Below are 16,803 nucleotides of genomic sequence, written 5' to 3'. Positions count from 1 at the left end.
ATACTCAGGGTACAGAATGAGATGTTAAGGCATGAGATGCGGATGTTGCTGTTGATGGTGGTGATGGTACTGTTGATGTTGCTGATGATGGTATTGTTTATGCTGCTGGTGTTTGTAACTTTTGCACCATATTCTCCAAATTTATTTCTCGAGCGTGAAGTTCGTTGACTTCTTCTATTATCCCGGGATGATTGTCGGTTGGAACGAGCGAATGAATAAGGTTTAGAATTTTAGATAGAATATAATCGTGGCAAGGTATTCTGAAAATGAGTGTGAAAATGGTGTTTCAAATGGATTCGCCGGTAAGTGCTTCAGGTTCTTCGCCAAGAGGTGAATTTGGTTGATGGAAAGGATTGCCTTCTTCTTGTCTCCATTGATTAAGTCGACTACGAATCCATCAAATAAATTGGGGATGGCTGATTGGTTGATTCATTCTGGTGACGCTGCTTCCGGAGCTTAGGTGAACATCCATGTCAGAATAGCTGTCGGAATAACTATCGGAATAGCTATCGAAATCCGAGGGACTCGAACTGGTTGAGGGATTCATCTCGTACGATTAGATGAAGGATTTTCGATAAGAAATAGATTATAGGATGTAGATTAGTACCCTGCAATACATAATTTACATATGCATATAAAATACTAAAATCCCATAAGTTACGGAGGAATCTACAGAAGCTGTTAGGCAAAGGTAACAATAACAGATACGCTAAGATATGAATTTATCTATACACTATCTATGCGATAGAGGCAGTAAGACGTGTTTAGACTTTAAAGGATGATAAGCAAATAATTTTCGACACTAAATGATAAGCAAAACTTTTGACATGCAGACACGGTCGAAGTCCAGACCCACTAATGCATCTAAACAACTATCAGTTAGAAACACTAATGCAAGACCTGGTTCGCTAAGACCACCACTCTGATACCACATGTAAAGACCCGTCCTAATCCATAAGGACAAATACAATAACATATGATTACATTGCGAGGTATTTGACCTCTATATGATACATTTTACAAACATTGCATTCGTTTTTAAAAGACAAACTTTCTTTACATCGACAATTAACAGGCATGCATACCATTTCATAATATCCACTATCCAATTATAATTGACTTAATAATAATCTTAATGAACTCAACGACTCGAATGCAACGTCTTTCAAAATATGTCATGAATGACTCCAAGTAATATCCTTAAGATGAGCTAATGCACAGCGGAAGATTTCTTTCATACCTGAGAATAAACATGCTTTCAAGTGTCAACCAAAAGGTTGGTGAGTTCATAGGTTTATCGTAAACAATAAAATTCATCATTTTAATAGACCATCAGATTTAATATTCCCATTTCCCATAACCATTATGCATAAAATTCATTCATATGGATTGAACACCTGGTAATCGACCTTAACAAATTGCATATAGAATATCCTCATCATTCCAGGATAACTTCGGACATGATAAATTTGCCATCATTCCGGGAAAACTTCGGACATGATAAATTCTCCATCATTCTGGGAAAACTTCGGACATGATAAAATCGCCATCATTCTGGGAAAACATCGGACATGATAAATTCTCCATCATTCCGGGAAAACATCGGACATGATAAATTCGCCATCATTCCGGAAAAACATCGGAATGATAAATTCGCCATCATTCCGGGAAAACATCGGACATGATAAATTCGCCATCATTTCGGGAAAACATCGGACATGATAAAAAGGGTACATTCGATTTCGATAATTCAACCATAGAATGTAGTTTCGATTACTTGTGTCTATTTTGTAAAAGAGTTATAAAAGTATTTCATGTATTCGCAGTTCAAAATATATTTCAAAAGCATTTAACAAAATAGTTATAAAACAGCGCATGTATTCTCAGTCCCAAAAATGTAAAGAGTAAAAGGGAATCAAATGAACTCACCGTACTGTATTTTGTAGTAAAAATACATATGACGGCATTGAACAACGTAGGGTTGGACTCGGATTCACGAACCTATATCATTTATATATATATTAACACATATAATTTACATGTAATAATAATCAAACTAGTTTATATATATATTACTTAGTTAATTTAGTAATATATTTTTTTATTTCAAAGATTATTTATATTTATTTTGTATATTATTATTTATACATATAGTTATATTAATACATATATATCTATATATTTATATTGTTAAATCAAAATTTGTTAAATGTAAATATTTATGTAGATAATGTTTTTAGGTTTAATATATAATGTATATGTAATATTAATATAGTTTTAGTATAGGTAATAAATATATTTTATGTACAAAATTTTTATCTGTTAAATGATAGTTTTGATAATAATCTTTTACTGATAATAATAATAATAATAATAACTTTATTAATAATGATAATAGTAATAATAATGATATTATTAATAATGATACCTACTAGCTGACAGGCCCTGGCTTCGCGTCGGGAACGCTGTTGTGAGCCGTCGATGGTTTACGTTTAGGTTAACGTAGTGCTGAAATTTTAATAAATGATCTAGTATAGTACTGACATACACATCAATAGTTTAAACGTTTACTCATCGTCATTGAAAAGGAAAAAAAAATATAAATATATATACTCCAGTGAAAGCTATTAAAAATGATTGAAACGAATATCATCTAAAAAAGTTAAAAAAATAATTTTAAAACAAATTCATTAAATTATTAGTAATTTAATATTTAGTATTAAGTTAGTAAAAATATTTAAAAATTAAAAAAAAATTATAATGGATCTGATCTATAATTTTAAAATTGGGGTAAGGGCTTGGCCCAATTTGTTTTAAATGTATTATAGTAACACGGAGTATATAATTTTAATAATTTCAATTTAGTCAATAAATAAATACTCCGTATTCCATTCCCGAGGCTTACTTTTTCTATTTTCTCTGTGTATTTTCTCTGTGTATTGAGAACAAAAAGTTCATTGAACTACAATTGATAAAATGTTTGACGTCCACTAATCTAAAACTCTCAATCCTTTTCTCATTATCTTTCATCTCCACCAAAAAGTCTGTCCACCAACTATCCAATTCAAATCGCCGGTACGACCATCCTAAGCTTACCATCAGCCGTCGTCGTTCAACATACAACCGCCTCAGACTACCAGTCACTCCAACTGCCGTCATTGATCGTTATCAACCGCCGTCTCTCCCCTTTCTTATCTTACCGTCATTAATTTAGCACCACATACCGCTAACAAAGCACCAAATAAATGACCTTTCGTGTATTTTTTGGTGGCCGACCACCGGCTGCCACCTTACGGCGCCATAACTACATGCATCTTCTTTTTGTTACGCATTTTCTTCTACATGGAACCTTTCCCTACCTTTCTATTTCCCGGCCAAACAATTCCCGAATCGCCAATATTAAAGTTTTCAGGTATGTATATATAGTTCATCAAACACGAAACCGCCTTCAGAGAGTTTGCATGTATGGATCTGATTATTTTTTTTTTATTATTTTTGGTTATGATTTTTTGGCTTCAGATATGACTTTTTTTTTCAAATTTTAATTTCGTTTGCTTCTATATTTTTTATTTATGTGTTTTTTGTTACATTGGTTTAACAACTTTTCTCTTTTCAGATCTGGGTGACGGTAGTGGTAGCCGTCGGCTGTAGTTGCCGGAAGTGGCTATTTTTGTCCGAGGATTAGATGCGTTGTTATTTTTTTGTTTTATTAGATTTATGTTTGAGTAGATGAGTTTTCAATTTTTTTGTTCTATTAGATTAGAGGAGTTGTAAGTTTTTGTTTGTTTTTTTTTTTTTTTTTTTTTTGCTTCCGTTGGTGGTTGGAGGTGGTGTTTGGCGGTGGGGTTTAAGAGGTTGTACTATGTGTAGTAAAATTATGTGGAAGAAGAGTCTGGAAGAATATGGAAGAAAGGAGAAGAGGCTGGAAAAGACAGTTTTACCCTTTTTAGTGAAATGACGGATGTACCCCTATACTATTCATAACTTTTGTCTAATAGTTAATAAAACGATTTATGTTTGAGTAGATGAGTTTTCAATTTTTTTTGGTCTATTAGATTAGAGGAGTTGTAAGTTTTTTTTTTTTTTTTTTTTTTTTTTTTTGCTTCCGTTGGTGGTTGGAGGTGGTGTTTGGCGGTGGGGTTTAAGAGGTTTTACTATGTGTAGTAAAATTATGTAGAAGAAGAGTGGAAGAATATGGAAGAAAGGAGAAGAGGCTGGAAAAGACAGTTTTACCTTTTTTAGTGAAATGACGGATGTACCCCTGTACTATTCATAACTTTTGTCTAATAGTTAATAGGGTAATGTCACTAGTAATAATAATACTAATAGTTATAAAAATGATACCAATGCTAATATTAATGAAAGTAATATTAATTTGTATTATTTTCATAATATTAGTAATAATATTAATAATCATAATCATAGTAATAATAATAATACCCATATTAATAATAATGATAATTCTATAATTTTTAGTGATAATACTTTTAATGATAATGATAAGGATAATAATAATAATAGCAATATTAATATATTAATAATAACAATAACCCTAATAATAATAATAATAATAATAATAATAATAATAATAATAATAATAATACTTATTCTATTAATAGTTATAATAATAATAACTAGGATAATAATAATAATAATAATAATAATAATAATAATAATAATAATAATAATAATAATAATAATAATAATAATAAAAAAATGGAATACTACCTTAAGGAATCGGGTTAAAAAAAAACAGGCCACTGTACGGCTCGAACCTGCGACCTCCCGCTCACATACGAACCCTCTTAACCATTTTTCCAATCCTGTTTTTCTGTTATAGTACTAAACCCATTTATATTTACCCTATAATTTCTGTTTCTCTTCTTCATCAATATTCCAAATAACCGAAAATCACAATAACCACCATTCATCAAATCGTTTTTAGGATTTGCAGAGGCTACCAGAATGTTGGTTATTTACGTGTAATAAAACTAAAAAGAAAAATTTAAAAAGAATTGATAGCAGCAGTAACTGGTATCGCGAAAAAATATATATAAACTTAAAACTTGATTCAACAATTTAGACTATTTTAGATTATGGTTTCTTCATAAAAAAGATTCTAAATCATACCTATAAACTTTCACCGTCGTCAATTTAACTGGAAACATCAGAACAAACTCGAATTTCGCGATGAACGATTCGTTTGACTTTTCGAAATTAAACTTTGACTCCAAAATTAGAATTTGTTTAGAAGAATTGAAGGCTGAGATTTTACAGTTTGTTTGGCTAGATGATTCCTAACACTTCTACATTTAAGGAGTTTGAAGAATGGTTTGAAGTTGAGCTTTTGGTGAGATAAAATTCGCGAACAGAGGAGACAGTCGATGTATTATTTTTCTGTTTAATTTCTCAGTTAATTAACAGCTGTTAGTAAATATACTTGATAATTGATAGGAAAACTTGAATCATTTCTTGTCAACAAATCTGAAATATTCGGTTGTTTTATAGCAAGATTGTGTCGACACAATTTTTTTTAGTCAACAGAAAATATAAAGAGTGGGTAATGATGTCTAACAGACTTTGTACCTTATATCTGACTTTTAGGTTATATATATTTATTATTAATAATGAATAAATATAAATATATTAATAATACTTTAATATTAATAATAATAATGATAATTTTAATAAGTTTAATAATAATAATGATAATTAATAATATTTGAATTACAACTAAATTATAATTTTTATCATTCTTATAATAATATTTATATTTAAAATCTTCATTTTAATAATCATAACATTAAATATATATTTGTAACCATAATAATAATAATATTATTAATATTACTAACATTGATATTAATACCAATAATAATAATGAAAGAAATGAAAATTTTACTATAACAACTATACGTTAACTTGTAATTACATTTAATGTATTACAATTTATTAATTATGTAATATAATCATATCTTAAATTATATGGTAACATTTATTGATTATTTAACATGTATATATTGCAATTTAATAACAATTATGAATAGAATTCATATATATATATATATATATATATATATATATATATATATACAATTATGAATAGAATTCACATATATATATATATATATATATATATATATATATATATATATATATATATATATATATATATATACACTACTATTTATACAATTATGTTTCAAATATTAAGTAGATAACTAATTATATATATTAAACAATTAAACTCAAGGTATAACATTATACATTTAATACTTTGATAACGTTGACAAATTATGTTCGAAACCATCTATATCAAATATACTATATATATTTAAAATAACAAGTTTTAGTCATTTAAAATTATCTTTCATAATAACTAAATTACATAATGGTTCATTGATATATATAATGTAATTATTTACATATATAATTATTTATATTTACATTTGTGTTTACAATTAATGGTTCGTGAATCATCGAAAATAGTTACAGTTTAAATGAATACATTAAAATAGTTCAAAAATTTTGAGACTCAACATTACAGACTTTGCTTATCATGTCAAAACTATATAAGAATTAAGTTAAAATTTGGTCAAAAATTTTCGGATCGTCACATTCTTCATTCTCTAAAACATCCACGGGTTCTTGTTGAACATTCTCTTCTGACATACTCATTGCAAATCACCTATTTTTCAATAATCTGTAATAGATTAAAATATAAAATAAGAGCTCATAAACCCACATGAAGCATACTATTATTCAAGAAGTTATTAGCATAAAAACAAAATCAACTATGAACTCAAGAACATTTAGAAATAAACGTAATAAATTAAATAAAATGGTTTATGCAAGAACATTACACACGTCACAAAAATTATATATGGTGAACTAAAAGTTGCTTAAAGCGATGACTAGGTCGTGTTTTCTTTCAGACTTGCTTATATTTCGACTTAGTGACTGAATGCTACTGTAGCTCTGAATATGTGGCAAATTCTTAAGATCTAAATCACATAAGAAGATGCAATTTAAATATATTTTAACTATAATTATTAATTTAATTATTGTATGAAAGAGATTGCAGTTGGGTCAAAACGCATACCTTTTATAAGGCTCTGACCAGCACGTTGCATAGATTGTGATGGCTCAATTAAATTCACTTTTTCAGAGAATCAACTATTATTCAAGAAGAAGAAGTTATTTGCATAAAAACAAAATCATAACATGTAATCCAAATTAAAAAAACCACAGCATGAAATAAAGACGGACTGTCCAAATTAAGCATAAAGTAAATTAATTTCTTTTTGGGAAACAAATTAAACACAAAATGATCAACAATGGCGTCCATGTTTCTCAAACCAATTCAACCCATTTGAATGTAAAATAGAAGCGTGAAGCTAATGATATGGTTAAAATTAAGTCATCAAGCATTGATTTAAAATGGATAATTTTAATAAATTAACTAAAGCTACACATCTGAATGTAAAATAGAAAAACCTGTAATCACAAAAACTTCACCTTTTTCCTTTAAATACAAACCATGAGTTGATTTAGGGTTTATGACGAGCTGCGATAGATACAGATCTGGAATCACGACTTTCAATTTGACAATTTGGGGATGAAATTATACATCTTATTACGCGATTTAGGGTTTATGATGAGAGAATATATTGGCGATGTGGGGATTTACGCTATTTAGGGTTCATGACGAGTTTTCTGGAATCACGACATAGAAATCGACGACTGACTTTGTGTTTGATCTGGATTTGTGAAAATTTGAATTTGTAATTGTATAGACCCGGTTGGACCTGTTTTTAAAACCTATTGGACCCCCGTAAATTTTTTGCCATATTTTATAATCTCTTTTGGACCCCCTATATTTATATTTTATGATATTTTAAGGCCCAATGGACCCGAAATTTTAAACCCAACAGACCCAGTTTTTATGTTTTGGGTTTAGTTTGCCAGCCATAGTTTTATTGAAGACATTTATGTGGTAATGGTGCTACCTTCATCTTGATCAACTCTAATTCGTGTACAATGAGAACACTTGTACATAATACAATGATTAATTATATTAATCACCGTTATTTAATTATCTGATTATTTTCTTTTGTGCCAACGTTTTCTCCTGATTCCTTGTCAAAACGTGATTATTTAATTATCTGATTATTTTCTTTTGTGCCAACTTTTTCTCCTGATTACTTGTTAATTTATCAAATTATCAAATAATATGATTTGCCAAATACTCAAAGAGCTGATTATTAATTTATTGCGTTATCAAACAATATAATCAAATCCAAACACCATTAATTTATAACACGTTTTGTTGTAGCTGATTTTATGATTCTAATTATTCAAAACGCATAATCAATTTTGAAAACGCAAACCCAAACACCCCCTAAGACATGCATATTTGTATCATAAACATAATAATAGGCTTGATGAAGATGTGATGGAAAAACTTAAAAATAACACCATGTATTCAAATGGACGACCAAGAGCCATTAACATCAACAATTGTTATCATCTTGTTTTTAAGAAAAATCAAGAATCAATCTTTAAGCATCTTGAATATTCATGACTAGTTTGTTACATTTGACAAAAGAAAAGAACTTAATGTTACCTGAAAAGAACATTATGGAAAGCTAACCATCCAGGCCTAGCCTGGGTGGCCACCAGCACTTTCAGTGAAGGGGAGGTCTCTGGTTCAATCCTAAGGGGTGCCCGCATTTAATGACCAAACTGGAGAATGCCTTACCTGGTAGCGGTGGAGGGCTGGCTTGCCGTTTACCCGGGGTTTACCTGCGGTGGGGGGGCCAATGTGCTCTGGCCCATAGTGGGGTTCATCGTAAAAAAAAAAAAAAAAAAAACATTATGGAAAGCTTTAATATAATATTATATATATATATATATATATATATATATATATATATATATATATATATATATATATATATATATATATATATATATATATATATATATACCTTAAAAGAGATTTTTTATTAGCTAATAATTCATTTGTAAAACTCCTTTAATCACTATTAGATTAAAAAATTACTTCAAACTACCCCTTAATCTAATGATCATTATTCATCCTCTAATTAATTTAGCTAATAAATCAACTTAAAAAAACACACCTCTCTAAAATACCCTTAATTCTAAACACCCATCGTCCAACCTAATCCCTTTCAATCTTCTTATTTTTTCCCCCATTTCTCATCTAAATCCTTTTACATCCACCGATCATCAATAAACAGGTTCATGAATGCAGATTATAAGGTGGGTTAGTTGCAAGATGATAAGGTTCGGTTATCAATAAACACGTTACTCCTTAAATTGGATATGCATATTAATTGTTTACTCAGTATATGATATATATGATTTAATCAGAGTATATTGTTTATTGTTTATGTGATTTAATTGTTTATATGATATGATTTAATCGGAGTATTAGCTTTTGAAGTAGTAAGCTTTTTACATGTTATTTCTTCTATTGGATCTGCTTATTAATTGCTTGTATGATTTAATTTATGATCAAACAAACTGCAATTGGACTTAGCTGCAAGATGATAAGGTTCGATTATCAATAAACAGGTTATTATGTTACAAACAAATCGATCATAAAACTCAGTTTGTATTTAATCCTCATTTCATTATTTATTTAGGTTTTTGGTTTTTCAGGTTTATCGAATTGATGCTTCAATTAATTGGTTTCTTCTTTTGAGCACAATATAAGTTTAATTTCATTACTTTCTGTCACTGTGTTATACCTTTAATCCTTACAACAGTTATATAGGCAAGAAGATATGTCAGTTAACAAGGCTGGAACAGTATAGTAAGTATGAAAACATTCCTTCGTAATTAAATGATGTTGATAAGGTACGACCTTAATTTCTATATTCCTTTTGATGCAATATGTGTACGATCTTTAAAACTCTATTTTGACGATGAACATCTTGTTGGCTTAAAGCTTGATAGTGCTCGGGGTTTGCTTAATTACTATAGGTTCAGTTTGAGCTTGGTCAGATATTATTTTCAAAAGTAGTTTTAGTTTTAAAAGTAATTTTTTTAAGAATAACTTGAAAACTTGACCATAACTTGAGATCCTTTTGAATAGTAATGAATGGAATATTTAAATAACATTATTCGCAAATCCTAAGTTGTGTTAGAAGATTCCTTGATTTTTTTCAGAAACAACTTGCAGAGATGGAATCAATGGCAGTTAATGAAATGTTTGTTGTACTATCTGACATCTGGTTGGATGATGAGAAGGCATCGAGTTCGTATTAGTATTAGGGGTGGCAAAATGGATGGGTTGGGTAAAATATTTAATAAAAATATCGAAACATTAGTATTCATAATCATTTACACAATACAGCTATGTTTGTATTTGTATTAATATTAGAAGGCAGTGATGACCTCCACTAATTTACTTTGCAAGGTGACAATCTGAGTAGTTTGCAAGGTGTCTCACTTATAAAAATCTTAGGAACAGCTTCCTAAGATTTTCTATTTTAACGCATTGTTACCATGGAATTTCACTTAATAATTGTTCAATCTAATACACTTTGTCTTTATGTTTTTTATTTTAATCACTTAAAGTTTTATTTTTAATTCTATTTCTCGATTCTTGATGTCTATTAATGGTGGCTGGGTGAAATGGGTAAGGTTGCAACACATTATATTGTTTAACCTGGCCTGAATAATATACAAAGGTAATGGATGGTTTAGATGGGTGGGTCAGATCAATGAGTAGTGATGAACAGATAAATGAGTAGTGATGAACGACTCGAAAGTTGTGGTTGGGCTTATAACCTAAAATACAGTTGGTAGTCTAAGATTTAAGTCTTCTGAACTTTGATACACCATATTTATATGATCCAAAGTTAACTTTGATGTGCAATCATGATCTGCTGTTGAAATGTTGTCTTTGTAAAGGTAAGGATTAGGTAACGATTGATATTTGGAGTGATCCTTCGGTGGGTGCAGTGGCAAGAAGATCTTCTATACCAATATCGGCTTCCGATGGTGGAACAAACTTATATAGCAGCATTACTGAGTTGGTCGTTTACATTTTAAAGATTAAATTGAACATGTGAGTTCTCTACCCATACATAGATAAAAACTGTTGTTGATATCGGAAGTGTTTGATGACTTGAATATCTACAAATTTGTTATTGCTCTTTCTATAAACTTTGCTTTTGCATTAATATGGATTATGGATTACAAAACTGAATGAAATTGTTTGAGGTATTGCAACGGCATATAATGTTTTGGTCTTATTTCAATATTTTTGTATCAATTTAATTTGATACATGGTTACCCTTTTTTCTAGCCTTGTGACACTATTCTTGATTCAGCCAGAATGTTTTTTTTTTTAAACAATCTCATCTCAATAGTAATTATTTGCAAACAAAGATGTTGAACTTGAAAATAAAAATGTCGCAGCCTATATTGACCAATATTGACCAATATTGACCATGGATTTTCTAATTTGTCGACCTACAAATGTAATATTTAATTAATATATTATATTATATGGTCAAAGCGTCTGGAGAATAATATAGGCTGAATGGTAGTACAATATGATGCATATATTGATTGTTTAAATTCGTCCTTGGTTGTACATTCAATATTGGTCGTTGACAGATCACGGATCATTGCCTTTAATGTGAAATGTTTTTATAGGTACATATGAGTGCAACCAAAATAACACTTCTTTTTTTTCGAATGAAGTAAATGAAATACTAATATTTTGTTGAACCAGTATTGGTGCTTATCTATACAATGGACATCTTGAGGAGAGAAAGGCAATGAGAGAAGAGTTATCAGATAGAAAGTTTAGTGCGATGATCACCCACTATGACCTTATAATGAGAGACAAAGCATTTCTCAAAACAATTCATTGGTTCTACATCATTGTTGATGAAGGACATCAGATAAAGAATTCAGAATCTGTGCTTGCAAAGACTCTTGTCTCCGGGTATGCCATTTGGTCCTATATATTAAAAGTTGTGGCGACATATTCCTTTTAGTGTTTGTTTGTCGATACCAAATTGTTACCTTTGGTAATTAACAGAAACTAATTCTAATTGATAGTACCATTTTGCAAGGTTGAGGGTCTTGCTGATGTTGATACTGTGAATTTGTTTGTAAGACATGCAACTAAGGAGGTAGTGTAACAATGAACCACCAACGACGTGCGAGTACAAAATTCCACATTGCATGGAATCACAGTTGATGTTGGTTATCACCATCGCTCAAAGAATTGAAGGGTAGAATCACTGTTTTTTCATATTGATTTCATTCCTTATATTGTTTGCATTGATTGCATGTTCTTTTCTGTTTCAAATAATGGTTGCTGTGTTTTACAGTGACTTTTGCTACTCTTAGTGAGAAACCATGATTATAATGTATATTACAGAGTATCATCTAAAACACTTTAACAATAAATAAGCAAATCTATGTTTAAATGGTGTATATCTTTTCCGAATTTTATATGTCTGAAAAGTATATATTTATCGAAAGTATAGAATAGTGTCGGTCAGTATATAATATGTATATATTTAGCTGAAAATTGGTCGCTGGGTATTAGTTGTATTTTTTTTATATCTTGAATCTACGTTGACCTTAACCAATGTGTTCAACCATGAAACTTTATGGATAAGGTCAGATTTTCCCTTCACTTTGATTTATGGGTGATATTGCTCAAATCGTACATATTTTTAGTCGCAATATCAGTCTCACTTCGTTTAGTTTCACGCTTTTTTGAAGAATTATTGACTATATTTGTTGAAGATCAATGTTTTAGTGTTGAGAGGTTACTTGAGATGTTTTTGGTGATTTCTATGTGTTTTGAAAGTTAAAATTTAAAAAAAGTTTGTTTGGGTTCGCAAGGTGATTCAAAAGGCTAGGCGTCCGTAATTTATAGAGCTACAACTTTCATTTTTATGGTTGCATCAGATTCGGAACGAGCTGTGAAATAGAGACTGAAGAATCAGCTGGACAAAGTGCAACAAAAGACACAAATCACTTGGGCTGATAATTATTTTTCATAGACTTGCAGCATAATTCAACGATTAATCTATTTCGCTATCTGAAGAATTAATTCTCTAGCCTTATTCATAACAACATCGTCGATCGAGTCATATCACAGTAGCAAATTGGATAGGGTTATACAGTCCATTGGTATATGAAAAATCACTTTCGAAACATGTCAAACATTCAATTAATTTACTGATTAAGTGTTTAAAAGATTCGATCAAAGTTCAATTATGTTTATTTTCAATTGTTGCTTCTATGAAATCGATTTGTTCACCATGAATTTCAGGTATGTCGAATTTGATTTATCTTTTTTTCATATAAATTTAGGGTTCATAGAATCGACTATAACATCGGGTATGACGATTATATTTTAAGGTTTAGGTTTAGGGCTTAAGGTTTAGATTCTAGAGTTCAGGTTTTATATTTTAGGGCTTAGGGTTTAGGCTTAGAGTTTAGAGTTTTTAGGGTTTATGTTAGGGTTCAGGGTTTAGGGTTTAGATTTAGGGTATAGAGTTTAGAGATTAGGTTTAGGGTTTAGATTTAGCCTTTAGGTTTGGGTTTAGGGTTTAGATTTAGGGTTTTAGACTTGGATTTTAGGGTTTATAGTTAAGGTTTAGGGTTTAGATTTAGGGTTTAGATTCTAGGGTGTAGGGTTTTAGGTTTAGATTTAGGGTTTAGATTCTAAGGTTTATGGTTTATATTTTAGGGCTTAGGGTTTAGGTTTAGAGTTTTTAGGGGTTAGGTTAGGGTTTAGGGTGTAGGGTTTAGAGTTTAAGTTTAGGGTTTAGATTTAGGGTTTAGGTTTAGGGTATAGGGTTTAGGATTTATATTTTAGGGCTTAGGGTATATGGTTAGAGTTTAGAGTTTTCAGAGTTTAGGTTAGGGTTCAGGCTTTAGGGTGTAGGGTTTAGAGGTTAGGTTTAGGGTTTCGATTTAATATTTAGGGTTTAGGTTTGGGTTTAGGGTTTAGATTTAGAGTTTTGGGTTTAGATTTTAGGGCTTAGAGTTTATGTTTAGGGTTTTGGGTTAGGGTTTAGGGTTTAGATTCTAAGGTTATGGGTTTAGATTTAGGGTTTAGGTTTAGGGTTTAGATTATAGGGTTTAGGGTTAGGTTAGGGTTAGGGATTAGAGTTTTTAGGGGTTAGGTGGGAGTTTAGGGTGTAGGGTTTAGAGTTTAGGTTTATGGTTTTGGATTTAGATTTAAAGTTTAGGGTTTAGATTTAGGATTTATATTTAGGGTTTAGATTTTAGGGTTTAGAGTTTAGGTTTAGGGTTTAGTGTTTAGGTTTAAGGTTTAGATTTTAGGGCTTAGGGTTAGAGTTTAGATTCAGGGTTTAGAGTTTAGGTTTGGGGTATAGGGTTTAGATTTTAGGGTTTAGGTTTGGGATTTTGAGTTTAGATTTAGGGTTAGGGTTTAGGTTAGGGTTTAGATTTTAGGACTTAGGGTTTAAGCTTAGGGTTTAGATTTAGTTTTAAAAACAAACAATTTAATAGCTTTACCAATACTAATATTACTGCTACTATTATTATAAGTTGTAGTATTTCATTATATTCTAAAAAATACTTCATGTTTTGTTTTGTATTCCTGATATAATGAATGACGATTTGGATATTTATAGGAGGACCAGTAGTGGTGGGATAATTAATCACTATAGCAACAAAGACTTAAAGGGATATGTTCGTGTTTCTGTAGGTAAATCAAAACAAAGACGTTGCTTCTTATTTACGTTTCTAAAACTGTTGGTAACCCAAATGGGTTTGGAATATAAATTGATTTGCACTGGAGTTATAAAACACACATGAAATGTCACCATGGACTATTTGTGATAATGAAGTGTTACTTGAAATATTCTTAAACAAATTATTCCAAACCTACTCGTGAGATGCTTTTATTACACCACTCGATTTAAATACGTCGTTATTAGGATTTTAATTTCTTAATTCTGAGAATTCGCCGGTATTAAACATACTGATATGTATGTTAATTTGTAGACATGATTATCTATATTGAACACAAAGTGACACAACTTAACAAGGAAATACAACTAAAAAATGAACTTTCTAAAGCAGGTGATCATATACATAGCATTGTATATGCATATTTTAAGTGTTAAAGGCTAAAAACAAATGTTACGCAAAGTATGCTTAAAGGATTTAGAAGATCCGCTGAAAGTTAAGTTAGCGGATCTGATTGCGCATTAATAAAGATTGCGGATTCTTTCTGCTAAGTCAATGCGGATAATAAGATAATCCGCACACCGCGAATATTTTGAAAACTATAAATAGGGAGCTTGGCCTCTCATTTATAGGTTGTTGATTCTCTGCCAATTGCTCTAGCCTTTGTAATTTTCACTTGTGACCTTGCCCAAGGAATTTTTACATTGTGTTAAGGTGAATTATGCTAATCAATAATCAAGACCGGGTCGGGTTGGTTGATCACTTGATTGATAAAGTGAAAGACGATCATCAGGGCCCAAAACAATCATCAAACATCCCATTCCACCACATTAATCTCATTGCACTCAATCCTTAATTAAGTAACATCTAATATAGGATTGATCAGCATATATTTTATGTGATATATAATAATTATATGACATCGTGTATTTGATTATTGAGTTGTTATTAAGTCCGTTACTTTAATTTGAACTTCATTTTTTTACATTCGAAATTTCGAAATGTTATATTGTTTATTTGTGTTATTATGGTTAAAGATTGTCTTATAATATCATTATTTCATAAAACCCGCAAAACCGCGGGTCTTTAACTAGTATATATATATATATATATATATATATATATATATATATATATATATATATATATATATATATATATAGTGGTAGGATCAAGAGGGAAGTAACCAATCGGAGGGAAGCGGGGGGAAACAAAAACTTTTTTTTTTTCGTTTTTTGAAAAAACTTTGTTCACGAACATTATAGATGAGATGAAAATATGAACATTTAGTAGAGACACTTTTTGATAAATGTTTTTATTTTGACGGGAAAACATTCGAAGAAGTAATATATAACAATTATCGTGTTTTTCGAGCGTATATTGAGGTTTTAGCTATTGGGGTTTAGATATTAGGGTTTAGATATTAGGGTTTATAGGGTTTAGATATTAGGGTTTAGAAATTTAGGGTTTAGGGTTTAGATTTAGGGTTTAGATTTAGGATTTAGATTGAGTTTTTAACACGAACGGTTTAGTTCCATAAACCCAAAACACCAAACCCTAAACCCTAAACCCTAAACCCTAAACTCTAAACTCTAAATCGGGCTAAATTTTACTTCACAAAACATGAAAAAAAAAAAGTTCATATTCTTCACGAACAATATTATCTTGAATGTTATTTTTTATGATCGTTTTCCCGCCAAAATAATAACATTTATCACGAAGTGTCTCTTCTAAATGTTCATATTTTCGTGTGATCTTGATGCCGGAAAAAAAAAATTCCAAAAAAAACGAAAAAAAAAATAGTTTTGCTTCCCCTCGCTTCCCCCCGATTAGTTACTTCCCCATTGATCCTGCCCCTATATATATATATATATATATATATATATATATATATATATATATATATATATATATATATATATATATATATATATATATAGGAGAGAGATTTAATCAAGAGGGAAACACTTTTTTGGGGGGAAGTAATTTTTTTTCGTTTTTTTCGATTTTTTTTCAGGCATCAAGTTTAGGGTGAAAATATGAACATTTAAAAAAGACACTTTGTAATGAATGTTA

General features: G+C 30.0%; 1 long non-coding RNA gene across 3 annotated transcripts; it reads left to right on the top strand.

Moving 5' to 3' along the window:
• Window positions 1-9,538: 9,538 nt before the first annotated feature.
• LOC139861968 (uncharacterized) lies at window positions 9,539-12,468 on the top strand. 3 transcript variants are annotated; one of them, XR_011764025.1, is made up of 4 exons: window positions 9,539-9,580; window positions 10,956-11,101; window positions 11,774-11,989; window positions 12,120-12,468. It is a non-coding gene; the product is annotated as an uncharacterized lncRNA (long non-coding RNA). The 3 variants fall into 3 exon arrangements; XR_011764026.1 differs by having other exon boundaries at window positions 9,578-9,600; XR_011764024.1 differs by lacking the exon at window positions 9,539-9,580 and having other exon boundaries at window positions 10,902-11,101.
• Window positions 12,469-16,803: the final 4,335 nt, after the last annotated feature.

This window comes from Rutidosis leptorrhynchoides, chromosome 8 (genome assembly GCF_046630445.1).
Source record: "Rutidosis leptorrhynchoides isolate AG116_Rl617_1_P2 chromosome 8, CSIRO_AGI_Rlap_v1, whole genome shotgun sequence".
Taxonomy (NCBI): domain Eukaryota; kingdom Viridiplantae; phylum Streptophyta; class Magnoliopsida; order Asterales; family Asteraceae; genus Rutidosis; species Rutidosis leptorrhynchoides.
This window is presented reverse-complemented; position numbering and strand designations above follow the sequence as displayed.